Here is a 17,089-nt window from a genome sequence, read left to right as displayed (position 1 = left end):
GGGATGTTGATACGGTAAACTTAATAGTTTATATTGAAAATAATATCGTTTTTTTGTTATGATTTTGTATTGTGATGTTTTTGTATTGTGATGTAAATAAACATAATTTTATTTTCTGATCCTTATACAGGTCTTATTGCCGATTCATTCATCCCCTAATCATTAGCTATTTGGGGAACTACGATTAGCGTCAATGGAAGTGCATATTTATGACAGTCTTGGTAGAGGTGCTTATGAAAAATTCCAATCCGAAGGAATCTTTTCCAAAGTTGAACGTCGGGTGGCAAATTATTTGGACAAGATTAAGTATTGGGCCCGGAGGAACATCCCAAGGATTTCATTGAATATGCAATTCATTTATGAAGAAAACGTTCCCCAACAAAGTAGTCATTTGGGAGATTGCGGTATTTTTCTTTGTATGTTTATGGAGCAATTGGTTTCAGGTCAACCAATACGTGTTCTTATTGACCAAAAGAACGCAGCTTTAGAGTTCCGTCTCCGGATGGCAAAAATTATTTGGGGGTCTAGTCTTGCTCCTATGTAGTTGGATTATATAAATGTATATACAAATTAATGTTGGATTTCATTATTAATTTATTTTTAGAGTTTACTCAACGGATGACAAAAAATATAACGTTACGACAATTACAACAATTTAATGACCTACTAATTACTTATCAATACATGCAACATAAGAACGACTACAACATTTGTTTTAACGTTACAAATACAACAATTTATTGACCTAGCAACTTCAAAACCATAAAAACAATATTGAAAAGCTTACAACTTGTAAACAAGAACTGCCAAGAACAACACCCAACTACAAACCAACGCTATCTTTAACTTCTTATTTTCTGATTGAAAGAGCTTATTAGAGTTAGCTACTTTAGCTATTACCATAGAATTTTGGTCCTTCTCTTCATCAACCCAACTGATAAACCCGCATTTTGGTCCCTGTTAAATTTAATATTCACAGTAAGAAAATAAATTTGTGTGATGTAAACACGAGGGTTTAAATTTGAATGACGGTAAGAACATGATACCAAATACGGGCAAGCGTAAAACAATCTTCCTGGGTTTTTAGCTGTACCCGAAATCCTAACGATACATTCTCCTCCGCAATTGCAGTATGCCATTAGCCTTCTTATTCTTTTGAATCGGAGTTACTTTCTTAGTTAAATTTTTTCATAATGAGTGACACCCATTTATAGAATAAATCATATTACCGACAATTCTTTTTGACTATGAAATGAACTGGTTTGACTATGAATACAAAAAGTTCAACTATGAAATGCAGACAAGTACATTATGTAGTATTGTCATGTCGGTCAGTGAAATTTGACTATGAAATGAACTGGTTTGACTATGAATTCAAAAAGTTCAACTATGAAATGCAGACAAGTACATTCTGTAGTATTGTCATGTCGGTCAATGAAATTTGACTATGAAATGAACTGGTTTGACTATGAATTCAAAATGTTCAACTATGAATTTAAAAGGTTAAACTATGAATTTTGATCAGTAGAGATACAATATTTTCTATTTATAATTGCATTTGTGTGATCATTGTAGAGCACAATAATCGGTATTGAAAATGAGTAGTTACAGCGAAAGAACCTTTTCTCAACTACCAATTTTCTTGCATAACCTTCAAAGAACAAATCCTAATACCTTCACAGCCATTAAGAAAACCGATACCAACCGCTTTCAATACTGTTTTGTGGCTTTAGGTTGCGTGGTATAACATACTTCTTTTATTGAGTTATACAATATTTCATGGTAATGTATCTCGATTAGTTGTTACTTATCACTAATATGTGTTCGTTTTTATGTAGATTCGTACCTTCCTTAGGTGCATGATACCGCTGATATATGTGGGTTATTTACCCCTTCTTGGGAACTTTCTGACAACAATGTACTTCGCAGTGGCTTTAGATGGAAATCATGAACCACTACTCTTAGCACTTGGTTTGGGAACCTTTACAGTGTGAAGAATCATGGAGATGGTTCATGATGAGGTTAAGAGATTGTTTAGGTGAGGACATAGAGGTTGGTTTCATAAGCAACTTGTGTGATAACATAGACTTTGGTGTTGAGAGTGCCTACCCGGATTCCTATCATGGATATTGTCCTAAAGATATAGCTCGAAAGATACGTGAGTCTGTCGGACATAACAATACGAAAGTCGAATCGTTGTTTTGGAAGTCATGCACTGCATATAGCGTTGATGATTTTTACTTGTGTTTGGAAAGGTTGCAAAGTACATGTAGGCAACCACCTTTCTGCAGCTTGCTTATGAGTCCAATTTACTGGCTTGACGATATACCAATTTCAAAATGGACAAGAGCATTTTTCCCAAAAATACGTTACAATGTTAAATCGATTGACGTCCCTGAAATTTTGCAAATTATACCCTCACGTGAGTTTCCTATAACAACGATAATTGAGTTAACCACCACGTCGATAAAATCAAAGTATGCTGAACGGGCCGAACTGGCTGGTAAGGGAGATTGTTATATTTTGTTTTTTTTATTGTGCTGCTATTTTTATTAAAATATCAAATTTTACAGGGAGGTTGTCTGGTGGGTTGACCCCTTACGTTGAGAGTAAGGTTCAAAAAAGTCTCAACAAGTCTTATAATTGTAATGCAAGACGTTTGTATGGGGATACATTTGAAGTCGATGACACTTTTGCCACCAACAACGTACAACTTGAACGAAGGGTATGTAGTTGTGGTAAATGGAAAAAAAGCGGTATACCATGTGGCCACGCTCTAGCATGTCTAAGAACCCGTACATCTGAGTCCATTCAGAGAATGGTTGATTACAAGTTCACTAATTATGTGTATCGAGTTGCATATGGATCTGAGTTGGTGAATGCTATACCATCATATGAGCATTTGGAAATACCAAATGAAACGGTGGTCCTGTTACCTCCCTCAATGCAGTAGTTATTCATGTAGCACCTTTATGTTTTATGTAGTATTATGTATTAGTTTTTTATGTACCCCGTTTTTATTTTAGTGTTGTGTTACGTATTAGTTATCCATGTACCCAGTTTATTTTTTATGTCGTATTATGTGTTAGTTATTTATGTACCCCATTTATATTTTATAGCGTTCTAAATATTGGCTACTGAGGAAATAACATACATTAAAAGAAATGGACGTTTATTAAATAGTAACGACTAGACACATGTGACATCCCCAAAATCACGGCCAGAAAAGACCGGTTTGTTTATGCTTTGTTTAAAAATCAGAGTTACATTTTAAATGAAAGTGTTGCGGAATTTGTCCCAAAACAAAAATATGATAAAGATTTATCAAAAGCATTTCCATAGAAATGTATTTCATTAAAAGACTCGGGATGTCATGTTCGTACAGATCAAAAGCATAAACAGTACAATATAAGCCTTACTACAATATTTCATATCTATAGGCCTATATCCGTAATCCCTCGTCCAAAACATCACACCTATGCTCATACACCTATGCTTGGCAGCCCAGATAGCTGCCTCCAAAGTAGGTGCCTGACGCACTGGCACCGCGTACTCCCATGGTAATCCTTTTGCGTACTTATCAATTTTCGTCAGCTCGTCCGGAACAAGACGCAAGGCAAATTCCATCTTTTCTGTGAAGTTGTTTGTGTATTCATCGATTGACATGCTCCCCTTCTTTAGGGTTAGAAACTGGTTCTCTAGCTCAAGCAGGTTTTGAGCTGAGCAGTACTTTCGTTTGAATTGTACCAGAAATTCTGCCCATGTCAGTTCCAGGGGTTTGTTGGGGCTTAAAGTCTTCCCCAAAGTATTCCACCAACGTACAGCGCCTCCTCGAAACTGACGCACTGCAAACGTGGTCTGTAGCTTCCCTCTGCAACCGCATGTCATGAAAGCTAACTCCATCTCCGAGATCCAATCCATGACTCCGATTGGATCTTCCTTTCCCGTGAAAGTCGATGGCTTGCAAGTCTGAAAATCCTTGTACTTGCATCCATTTCTCTCGAATCCGTCATCTTGGTTATTTTCTTGAACTATTGGTTGGTTGACTCGACCAACAGTTCCACTGTAGTCTCCTTCCTCAGTCTGCCCTTCGTTCAACTCGGGCTGTTCGATTTGAATAGTGCCTTCCTCTCGATTTTGCTGGAGCAAACGTCTAGTTTCCTCCATTTGACGATCCAACATAGCCTGGATCATCGCTTGCACTCCGGCCATCGTGACTGGCTCAGGTGCAACTTCTTCTACAACAGGTATTTGTTGAACCACTGGGGGTTGGTTCCTATCTCCATTCGCGTTCACGTTTCCGCTACGGGTCCTTGCCATCTTGATCTATACACCGAATAAGGTGAATTTAGATCTTTATTTAGGATAGACGTTTAAATCGTCCTTATCACTCCGAAACGTTTACATGCTAGTTCTAATATCGTAGTCGTACGTTTAGAATCCTAAACACATAAGGTTTCCAGATCCGGTCGGCAACAGACCATAGATCCGAACAAATAACAACATATCATGCACAAAGCATTTAGCACATAAAAGCATTTTAGGCACAATTCCTAAAATAAGCTAGTGCTCACACCTCACAATCATCGCTTAGCATCCTAAGTTTAAGTCTAGAAATCCTACAAATTCCTAGTTCGCTTAAACTAATGCTCTGATACCAACTGTGACATCCCCAAAATCACGGCCAAAAAAGACCGGTTTGTTTATGCTTTGTTTAAAAATCAGAGTTACATTTTAAATGAAAGTGTTGCGGAATTTGTCCCAAAACAAAAATATGATAAAGATTTATCAAAAGCATTTCCATAGAAATGTATTTCATTAAAAGACTCGGGATGTCATGTTCGTACAGATCAAAAGCATAAACAGTACAATATAAGCCTTACTACAATATTTCATATCTATAGGCCTATATCTGTAATCCCTCGTCCAAAACATCACACCTATGCTCATGCGCCACTACCTGTAATACATAAAACTGAGTGGGTCAGGCTTGGGAGCCTGGTGAGCACATAGGGTTTTCAACCCACAATAAATAAGTTTATTAATTTCATCAATCAACAATAACCCGATTACCCGTTCCCGTTATCCTCACTTTACGTCCCTAAACACCTATCATAAGGGACCTAGCCTAAGGATCATCATCGGGACGGCACTACTGCTAAGGGGATTCCTCAGCAATAAATGTCCTAAAGGCAACCATGTGGGGGATGGAGTACACCGGTGAACACATCGTTCACAAACACCTACAGGTTGCGAGCCTGCTAGTGTTCCACTGGACTGTCTAGAAGAGTCCGTGGTCGTCATCCATACTCCGCTAGATGACAGAAACAACAACATCAACATCGAGGCCTCTCATCATTTTATCACACATCACCTATTACATCTACCCATGTTTTACCCCAACATTTTCGTAGATATAAAATACATATACAGTTTAAATCATTGAAAACATGTATAACAACGTTCATCTAGCATAGATAGCAAGTATTCAGATAATATGCACACATAGCACGTAATTTATATAAAATACTTCATATTTATGTGTAAGTTGAAAGTAACTATGCACTCACCTGATTAGGTGGTGACTCAGCACTCGGACAGCGCTTCGATACTCTCAAAACGATATTCCTTCGATAAAACCTAGTATCGATACCACTAGGGTTTAGTTTAACGATAACCGCGACAAATTAATTAGTCCGAGTATTATTAAGCGTTAATAATACTCAATATAACTCATAATAATAGCCCAAATAATTATTTTAAGGACCTAATAACATTCCTATAATTATTTGAAAGCTATATTAAAAATTGCGTAAGCGTAGCACACTTACAGCGATTTTTATCGAGAACCGGGACTTGATTGGAGCAACGTTTCGAAACCGAAAAACTCCTTTTTCTCGGGACTCCGGGAGCCTCGGGGGTTCCCTAGGGTGCTAAGGGGCTTAACTAGGGTTTAGAGGTGTTTTGGGGTTGTAGAGAGAGAAAGAAGTTAGAGAGAGAAGTGAAAAAGGTGTGAGAAATGAAGGAAAATCGGCCCCTTTTTATAGCCCTGCGAGGCCTCGGTACGCTGGGCGTACCTCGGACCTACGCGGGGCGTAGTCATCGGATAGGAGCGCCACCTCGGACCAGCTGGCTAGCACTCCGGAAGAGATAAGGGCGAGGGTACGCGGGGCGTACTGGCTTCGGACGCGGAGCGTACAGCGAGGGCAGGTGTCATCATCCGAAGCGCGTTCCTTCATCAGCGACGGGCGGCCCAGATGCAGCCACGTCATCAGCCTCACAACAGACTTTGCATTTTCACACTTCAACTTTAAAAATTCGTAACTTTCGCGTACGACCTCCGTTTTCGACGTTCTTTATATCCACGCGAAGGTGGGAACGTACTCTACAACTTTCGTTTAGACTCCGTCGGCTAATTTTGGCTCGATTTTAAATTTTATATTATTAACGGGCCGGGACACGATTGGTCCGTTAAATCCTCATAACTTCTTCATCCGACATCCGTTTTCACCCATCTTTTTCTCGTTACGCTACCCTTAACGAGATCTCCGATTCTCGTTCAGGTCGTGTCGGCTAAAAACCGCTCGATCTAATATTCGAATTTCGGGCTGTACACTGCTATTCCGAAACTTCGAAAAATCATAACTTCTTCATACGAAGTCAGATTTGGGCGTTCTTTTTATCGATGTTCTTATTTTAACATATTCTACGACTTTCGTTTAGATCGCTAAGGCTAAATCTTGCTCTATCGTAAATTCACTATTCACGCTTCCCGGTGTCGTGCCGGTTTTACCGTAAAACTTCGACGGGTCATAACTTCTTCGTTATAACTCGGATTTCGGCATTCTTTATATGTACGGAAACCTTGAGACATATTCTACAACTTTATGTAGAGATATCGGGATTATCTTATATTTTGACGCTTATTTTTATTATTTATTAATTATACATTTATAATTAAATTATAAGCACATAAATACACATAATTCACATAATACTCAAATATTTCATCTTTATTACTTCAAAATGAGTTACAAGAGTTGACCTAGACTATTACATTGACAAAAATGCTTAGCCCTGAAACCCGGGCGTTACAATTCTCTCCCCCTTAGGATGATTCCGTCCCGGAATCATGCATCAACAAACAGATGTGGATAGCGACTCATCATGTCATCCTCTGTTTCCCAAGTGAGATTCGGCCCATTCAAATGTTTCCATCGGACTAGCACCAAGTCGACCATCTTGCGTCGTAACTTCTTAGTCTTACGGTCAACAATTGCCTCAGGCTCTTCGATCAGCCTTTTATTCTCATCCATCCTTAACTCTGAGATTGGAATTATGTCGAGAACATCTCCCGTGAATTTCCTCAAATAACACACATGGAAAGTGTTATGAATACCATTGAGTTCTTCGGGCAATTCCAGCTTGTAAGCTTGGTTCCCAATCTTCTGAAGAACTTTGAACGGTCCAATAAACCTTGGACTCAACTTTCCTCGTTTCCCAAATCGTATAAGTCCCTTCCATGGTGAGACTTTAAGCAGAACGGAATCCCCAACTTCGAAGGTTATCGGTCGTCTTTTCTTGTCAGCATAGCTCTTTTGACGATCCTGAGCTGCTAACATTCTTTCCCTAATCACCTTCAACTTCTCAGCAGTCTCATGGACTATCTCGGGGCCCATAAACTGCTTCTCTCCGGCTTCAAGCCAACAAGACGGCGTACGACACTTTTGTCCATACAAGGCTTGGTAAGGTGCCATCTTGATGCTCGATTGAAAACTATTGTTGTAGGAGAATTCTACCAGAGGTAAGTGCTCGTCCCAATTCCCTTGGAATTCGAGGGTACATGCTCTCAACATATCTTCCAGCGTCTGAATCGTTCTTTCGCTCTGACCATCAGTTTGCGGATGGTAAGCAGTACTCAAACATAACTTTGTACCCAACTCCTCTTGTAGACTCCTCCAAAACCTTGACGTGAAACGACTATCACGATCTGATACAATCGTAAGAGGAACACCGTGAAGTCTTACAATTTCCTTCATGTAAGCATTTGCGAGCTTATCCATAGACCACTTCTCGTTGGCTGCTATGAAGTGTGCACTCTTGGTGAAATGATCCACGACTACCCAAATCATGTCGTGACCGTTCTTCGTCCTGGGTAGTTTAGTCACAAAATCCATGGTGATGTCTTCCCATTTACCCATGGGTACAGGTAAAGGTTCTAAACTCCCATACGGTTTCTGATGTTGTGCCTTAACCCTCGCACATGTTACGCACTCGGCCACATACTTCGCAACATCGAGCTTCATCGTCGGCCACCAGTAGTAGGGTTTTAGGTCCCTATACATTTTAGTGCTACCGGGATGAATCGAGTACATGGTCTTGTGTGCTTCTTCCATCAGAAGATCTCTTATTCCTCCCGTCTTAGGTACCCAAATTCGATCTTGGAATACCTTCAGTCCTTGACTGTTTGTACCGAACACTAACGTTCTTCCCAAACGTTCTTCCTTTCGGTCATTTTTCTCTAAAGCTTCTTCTTGGGCTTTCCTGATACTTTCGACAATCGTCGAAACGACTTCAATTCTTAACGCTCTTGGCCTTTTCCTTTCCAGATTGACTTTCCGACTGAGAGCATCAGCAACAATATTTGCTTTACCTGGGTGGTAAAGTATCTCACAGTCGTAGTCCTTGAGAAGTTCTAGCCAGCGTCGTTGCCTCATGTTCAACTCCTTCTGATTAAAGAGATACTGGAGACTCTTATGATCAGTGAAGAGCTTGCACTTCGTGCCGTAGAGGTAATGCCTCCATATCTTTAAGGCAAAAACTACCGCTGCCAACTCCAGATCATGAGTGGGGTAGTTCTTTTCGTGTTCTTTCAATTGTCGAGATGCGTATGCTATCACCTTTTCTCTTTGGGTCAAAACACAACCTAACCCGACTCCAGATGCATCACTGTAAACTGCGAAGTCTTCAACTCCATCGGGTAGAGAAAGTATCGGTGCTTCGCATAACTTATTCTTTAGCTTCTCGAACGCCTCTTCGTGTTTCTCACTCCATGTATATGTGGCTCCTTTATGAGTCAAAGCTGTTAATGGAGCAGCTATCGAAGAAAAGCCTTGGATAAATCGTCGATAATATCTGGCTAATCCTAGAAAGCTTCGAATCTCCGTGGGACTCTTTGGACGTTCCCACTTCATTACAGCCTCGATCTTTGCGGGGTCAACCATTATTCCCTCCTGGTTAACAACATGACCCAAGAATTGGACTTCCCGTATCCAAAAGTCGCATTTGGAGAACTTTGCAAAAAGCTTCTCCTTCTTCAACACTTCTAATACCTCCCGTAGATGCTTGCCATGCTCCTCTTGGCTTTTCGAGTAGATGAGAATGTCGTCGATGAACACTATCACAGATTTATCGAGGAATGGTTTACAAACCCTATTCATCAAATCCATGAATGCTGCGGGAGCATTGGTTAGTCCGAATGACATAACCAAGAACTCGTAGTGTCCATATCTTGTTCTGAATGCAGTCTTTTCAATATCCTGCTCCCTCACCTTCAGCTGATGATATCCTGACCTAAGATCGATCTTTGAGAAGTAGCTCGAACCTTGCAGCTGATCGAATAGGTCATCAATCCTCGGCAATGGATACTTGTTCTTCACCGTTGCCTTATTCAGCTCTCGGTAGTCTATGCACATCCTCATGCTTCCGTCCTTCTTCTTTACGAATAACACCGGAGCTCCCCAGGGTGATGAACTAGGTCGAATAAAACCGTTGTCCAACAGCTCCTGAAGTTGCGTCATGAGCTCCTTCATCTCCGTCGGTGCTAATCGGTAAGGTGCCTTTGCTATTGGTGTTGTTCCTGGTAACAAGTCTATACGAAACTCCACTTGTCTATCAGGTGGTAATCCGGGAAGATCTTCGGGAAAGACTTCCGGATAATCACACACAACCGGTATATTCTGCACCTCTTTCTTCTCCTTCTTGGCATCGATTACGAATGCCAAGTATGATGCACATCCCTTTGACAAACATTTCCTGGCTTTCATCAGGGAGATGATTCCAGAATTCACTCTGCATTTGTCCCCGTACACCATAAATGATTCTTTTCCGGGTGGGTTTACCTTTACTATCTTCTTTCGGCACTGAATCTCAGCATCGTTAGCGCTAAGCCAATCCATACCCAAAACGATGTCGAAACCGTTTAACTCTATGGGTAATAGCTCTTCGTGGAATTCGTTTCCGTTTAGGTCAATGACGATGTTCCTAATACGATTACTAACAGGTACGAATTTGCCACTGGCAACTTCTACAATCAGGGTATTATCTAGTTTTTCTACAGGCAATGCTAATTTCCCACCAAATTTATGCGACACAAAGGAGTAGTTGGCTCCGGAATCAAATAGTATATTTGCAGGCAAACCATTTACAAGAAAGGTACCTGAAGCGACGTCCGCTGCCTCCTTTGCAGCCTCGAGCGTCATCTGGAAGGCTCTTGCCTTCGGCTTCGGTGGTATGTTGGGTCTTCCCGTCTCCTTCTTCTTCGGGCAATCCCTTGAAATGTGCCCCTCCTCGTTGCACTCATAACAGACCTTCTTAGTGAACGTGCATTCATTGGCATAGTGCCCAGGCTTTCCGCATTTGTAACAAGTGACCCCTCCGTCACACTTCCCAGAGTGCTTTTTCTTGCACTTGTCACACCACTTCGCTTCTGATCCTCCTCCTCTCGAACCAAACTTCGAGAATCTACCCTTCTTACCGGACCTTGAGGATCCGTCAAATTTCCTTTTCTCGCCAACCTCGACTTTGCTGGCAGCTCTTCCCTTAATCATATCCTCCACAGACTTGGCAGCCCAGATAGCTGCCTCCAAAGTAGGTGCCTGACGCACTGGCACCGCGTACTCCCATGGTAATCCTTTTGCGTACTTATCAATTTTCGTCAGCTCGTCCGGAACAAGACGCAAGGCAAATTCCATCTTTTCTGTGAAGTTGTTCGTGTATTCATCGATTGACATGCTCCCCTTCTTTAGGGTTAGAAACTGGTTCTCTAGCTCAAGCAGGTTTTGAGCTGAGCAATACTTTCGTTTGAATTGTACCAGAAATTCTGCCCATGTCAGTTCCAGGGGTTTGTTGGGGCTTAAAGTCTTCCCCAAAGTATTCCACCAACGTATAGCGCCTCCTCGAAACTGACGCACTTTAAACGTGGTCTGTAGCTTCCCTCTGCAACCGCATGTCATGAAAGCTAACTCCATCTCCGAGATCCAATCCATGACTCCGATTGGATCTTCCTTTCCCGTGAAAGTCGATGGCTTGCAAGTCTGAAAATCCTTGTACTTGCATCCATTTCTCTCGAATCCGTCATCTTGGTTATTTTCTTGAACTATTGGTTGGTTGAATCGACCAACAGTTCCACTGTAGTCTCCTTCCTCAGTCTGCCCTTCGTTCAACTCGGGCTGTTCGATTTGAATAGTGCCTTCCTCTCGATTTTGCTGGAGCAAACGTCTAGTTTCCTCCATTTGACGATCCAACATAGCCTGGATCATCGCTTGCACTCCGGCCATCGTGATTGGCTCAGGTGCAACTTCTTCTACAACAGGTATTTGTTGAACCACTGGGGGTTGGTTCCTATCTCCATTCGCGTTCACGTTTCCGCTATGGGTCCTTGCCATCTTGATCTATACACCGAATAAGGTGAATTTAGATCTTTATTTAGGATAGACGTTTAAATCGTCCTTATCACTCCGAAACGTTTACATGCTAGTTCTAATATCGTAGTCGTACGTTTAGAATCCTAAACACATAAGGTTTCCAGATCCGGTCGGCAACAGACCATAGATCCGAACAAATAACAACATATCATGCACAAAGCATTTAGCACATAAAAGCATTTTAGGCACAATTCCTAAAATAAGCTAGTGCTCACACCTCACAATCATCGCTTAGCATCCTAAGTTTAAGTCTAGAAATCCTACAAATTCCTAGTTCGCTTAAACTAATGCTCTGATACCAACTGTGACATCCCCAAAATCACGGCCAGAAAAGACCGGTTTGTTTATGCTTTGTTTAAAAATCAGAGTTACATTTTAAATGAAAGTGTTGCGGAATTTGTCCCAAAACAAAAATATGATAAAGATTTATCAAAAGCATTTCCATAGAAATGTATTTCATTAAAAGACTCGGGATGTCATGTTCGTACAGATCAAAAGCATAAACAGTACAATATAAGCCTTACTACAATATTTCATATCTATAGGCCTATATCCGTAATCCCTCGTCCAAAACATCACACCTATGCTCATGCGCCACTACCTGTAATACATAAAACTGAGTGGGTCAGGCTTGGGAGCCTGGTGAGCACATAGGGTTTTCAACCCACAATAAATAAGTTTATTAATTTCATCAATCAACAATAACCCGATTACCCGTTCCCGTTATCCTCACTTTACGTCCCTAAACACCTATCATAAGGGACCTAGCCTAAGGATCATCATCGGGACGGCACTACTGCTAAGGGGATTCCTCAGCAATAAATGTCCTAAAGGCAACCATGTGGGGGATGGAGTACACCGGTGAACACATCGTTCACAAACACCTACAGGTTGCGAGCCTGCTAGTGTTCCACTGGACTGTCTAGAAGAGTCCGTGGTCGTCATCCATACTCCGCTAGATGACAGAAACAACAACATCAACATTGAGGCCTCTCATCATTTTATCACACATCACCTATTACATCTACCCATGTTTTACCCCAACATTTTCGTAGATATAAAATACATATACAGTTTAAATCATTGAAAACATGTATAACAACGTTCATCTAGCATAGATAGCAAGTATTCAGATAATATGCACACATAGCACGTAATTTATATAAAATACTTCATATTTATGTGTAAGTTGAAAGTAACTATGCACTCACCTGATTAGGTGGTGACTCAGCACTCGGACAGCGCTTCGATACTCTCAAAACGATATTCCTTCGATAAAACCTAGTATCGATACCACTAGGGTTTAGTTTAACGATAACCGCGACAAATTAATTAGTCCGAGTATTATTAAGCGTTAATAATACTCAATATAACTCATAATAATAGCCCAAATAATTATTTTAAGGACCTAATAACATTCCTATAATTATTTGAAAGCTATATTAAAAATTGCGTAAGCGTAGCACACTTACAGCGATTTTTATCGAGAACCGGGACTTGATTGGAGCAACGTTTCGAAACCGAAAAACTCCTTTTTCTCGGGACTCCGGGAGCCTCGGGGATTCCCTAGGGTGCTAAGGGGCTTAACTAGGGTTTAGAGGTGTTTTGGGGTTGTAGAGAGAGAAAGAAGTTAGAGAGAGAAGTGAAAAAGGTGTGAGAAATGAAAGGAAAATCGGCCCCTTTTTATAGCCCTGCGAGGCCTCGGTACGCTGGGCGTACCTCGGACCTACGCGGGGCGTAGTCATCGGATAGGAGCGCCACCTCGGACCAGCTGGCTAGCACTCCGGAAGAGATAAGGGCGAGGGTACGCGGGGCGTACTGGCTTCGGACGCGGAGCGTACAGCGAGGGCAGGTGTCATCATCCGAAGCGCGTTCCTTCATCAGCGACGAGCGGCCCAGATGCAGCCACGTCATCAGCCTCACAACAGACTTTGCATTTTCACACTTCAACTTTAAAAATTCGTAACTTTCGCGTACGACCTCCGTTTTTGACGTTCTTTATATCCACGCGAAGGTGGGAACGTACTCTACAACTTTCGTTTAGACTCCGTCGGCTAATTTTGGCTCGATTTTAAATTTTATATTATTAACGGGCCGGGACACGATTGGTCCGTTAAATCCTCATAACTTCTTCATCCGACATCCGTTTTCACCCATCTTTTTCTCGTTACGCTACCCTTAACGAGATCTCCGATTCTCGTTCAGGTCGTGTCGGCTAAAAACCGCTCGATCTAATATTCGAATTTCGGGCTGTACACTGCTATTCCGAAACTTCGAAAAATCATAACTTCTTCATACGAAGTCAGATTTGGGCGTTCTTTTTATCGATGTTCTTATTTTAACATATTCTACGACTTTCGTTTAGATCGCTAAGGCTAAATCTTGCTCTATCGTAAATTCACTATTCACGCTTCCCGGTGCCGTGCCGGTTTTACCGTAAAACTTCGACGGGTCATAACTTCTTCGTTATAACTCGGATTTCGGCATTCTTTATATGTACGGAAACCTTGAGACATATTCTATAACTTTATGTAGAGATATCGGGATTATCTTATATTTTGACACTTATTTTTATTATTTATTAATTATACATTTATAATTAAATTATAAGCACATAAATACACATAATTCACATAATACTCAAATATTTCATCTTTATTACTTCAAAATGAGTTACAAGAGTTGACCTAGACTATTACATTGACAAAAATGCTTAGCCCTGAAACCCGGTCGTTACAACACATACAACAACAAGCAACTTAAATAACGAAAAACAATTAACTTAACCAACATGCATATTAAAAATAAGGGACATTCTTTAAAATATTCCATGCATCTAAGTGGGTAAACTCGCTACCATCATATTGATAACGGTATAGTTCCAAAGCCACCTGCCGTAGAATGTCTTCATCCGTATTTGCATGTTCGTTATCCAACTCGTTATAAATACGTTGAAATTGTTTCACCTTCATTTTCATATCTAGAAACTTCGCTCTGACATCTCTTCTTCTTCGATATTGAGTGCGGTTCATTAAATGGTGAAACAAATGACAGACACGAGACCAAAATGATCCAGCACGAACTTGTGGGGGACCCGGTGGAAAATCCACCTCTACAGTTGTAATCCAAGCTTGAACCAAAGCGACCTCCTCTGCGTTCCTCCATATACATGGTGAGTCCATAATTGCAAGGAGGGAAGTAATAGAATACAATTACAACGGATATTGAAATCTATTTATAACGACTCCTTACTTTCCTGGTGCAATGACTTGTGAACTCAAACAGCAATGTATTGTGTTGTCATTCAACCGGGGATGAATTGTCAACTCGAACAGTGATCTGTTGTGTTATAAGTATAGTACACTGCATTCGTCAGTTAATTTTGACTATGAATTGCAGACATATTAGAAGATTGGACTGCGATTTTGTGTAGAAACTACTATAAATTGACCTTAAGTTACATGCAATACTTTATTAAATTAACCAATATAGTTGTTCAAATATTAGATTCTACTCTCTTTGTTTCAATCCAAATGACTTCTATATCATGGAGCAATGAAGAGTTCTTGGTTCTTACACATGCTTATATTCATGTGTACGAGACAAGCAAGTTGAACGATCCAATGTTTTGGAGCCGTTTAACAAATATTTTCAATGCTGAAAACCGAATGGCTACAAGAAACGATCGTGACGAACTAGACATCTTAGCAAGATGGTATGAAATGAAAACCGAATTTCTATTATTCAACGATCTTTATACCAAAATTGACGACACACGTTTAAATGCTACTGAGGATATCATCTTGGAAGCTGCTAAGGAGGAATACAAGTCATTAAGTAACGGGTTGGAATTCCAGTTTGAAGCCCCTTGGAATATTTTGAAATATATCCTGTTTGTTTAAAATCTATTTTAGTTTATTATTTGAGTACTAGGTTATTTTCATGTATTTCTGATGTATTTCGTATGTATTTCGTTTGTTTAAAATCTATTTTAGTTTATTATGTGAGCAACTCGTATGATTAACTTGAGTTAATAAATGACCATTGCATTAGTTATCACAATATATTAGAATACATTAGTAACAAGGATTCCATGAACCATTAAAAACATCACAACAATTACATGAAAAACAACGACATAATACGAACAAAGCATTAACGTAAAACACAAGTCCATGGGTTATTCTTAACACAAATTAGAGCGGTCTACTTGAAATACTGTTTATCTCTAACAACCTTCCAAACTTCCTCATATTCGAAGTCTCTGCCGTCATGCTCACAGATGTAAAACTCTGTAACAACTTCCAAGAACTCTTCTTCGTCACGATAACGAACATTGTTACGTTTCGCATAACTACATGCTCGATTGAACCATGTCACTTCTTCCTTTACATCCGTCCACTTAGTAACAACATCTGATTTTTCTCTTTTTTGTCCTTCTCCCATCTCATGGTTAAACAAAGATGTGAGGCGACTCCATTCATCACCAATTAGGCAATGCGGGGGAGCAAGTAACGGTTCACCATCCTTAACACTTAGCCAGCATCGTGTTAGAAGTAACACCTCGTTTGTCGTCCATGGCCTTTCAGAATGGAACCACGTACTTCATTCGAAGAACTTGCTGCATTTGACGACATTTCTAATGATGGGAATTCATTTCGTTTAGGTGATTTGGGTGTTTGGTTTATAGATCTTAAACATCTATTTATATAAATAAATAGACTATGAATTAATACTTTGACTACGAAATGGTAATATTTGGACTACCATTTACAGCTTTATGCAGTGTTTTGTCATGTCAAACTGTCATTTATCTCTTGTCACTTAAGGGTCCCACTGGGATGTGCAGGTTACTACAGTGACTTGTCATTACTGTCTAGTCATTTCAAAGTTGGACTTCTCATTATTGTCTAGTATGTATAAATACCACTTATTGCTCCAGTTTAATACAATATCGACTTTATTATGAGTTCCTCACACAAATTCGAAATTTGCTCATGCAACGAAGTAGATTGTTACTACTGTGATTCGGTAGACCCTTTTTTACACCCTCTTCAGCCGGGCCATATATGTCACATGAAAATTTTTAAGAATTAAAGAAGGCTGAAGCACAACAAGAAGAGGAAAAAGAGTCATCCCGACTTCTCACTCAACTTGCTAATGATATAGATTCGGAATGCAAACAAGCTCAAGAATGGATTGACCTCAATAAAAACAAAATCAAAGAGCATAAAGATTGGATAAAAAAGAGTAAGAAGGCAATCAAAACGACTGAAAAACGGCTTGCTGAGAAGGATGAGCAGTTGATACACATTATGGTAAAAAAGGATCGTTTCGAAGACAAAATGAGAATTAGGGATGAGTATATAACAATGGAGAAAGAG

This window comes from Lactuca serriola, chromosome 7 (genome assembly GCF_051521515.1).
Source record: "Lactuca serriola cultivar US96UC23 chromosome 7, Lser_US96UC23_V15, whole genome shotgun sequence".
NCBI classification, from domain to species: Eukaryota; Viridiplantae; Streptophyta; class Magnoliopsida; order Asterales; family Asteraceae; genus Lactuca; species Lactuca serriola.
The sequence above is the reverse complement of the archived record's forward strand: the minus strand, read 5'-3'. Positions refer to the sequence as shown.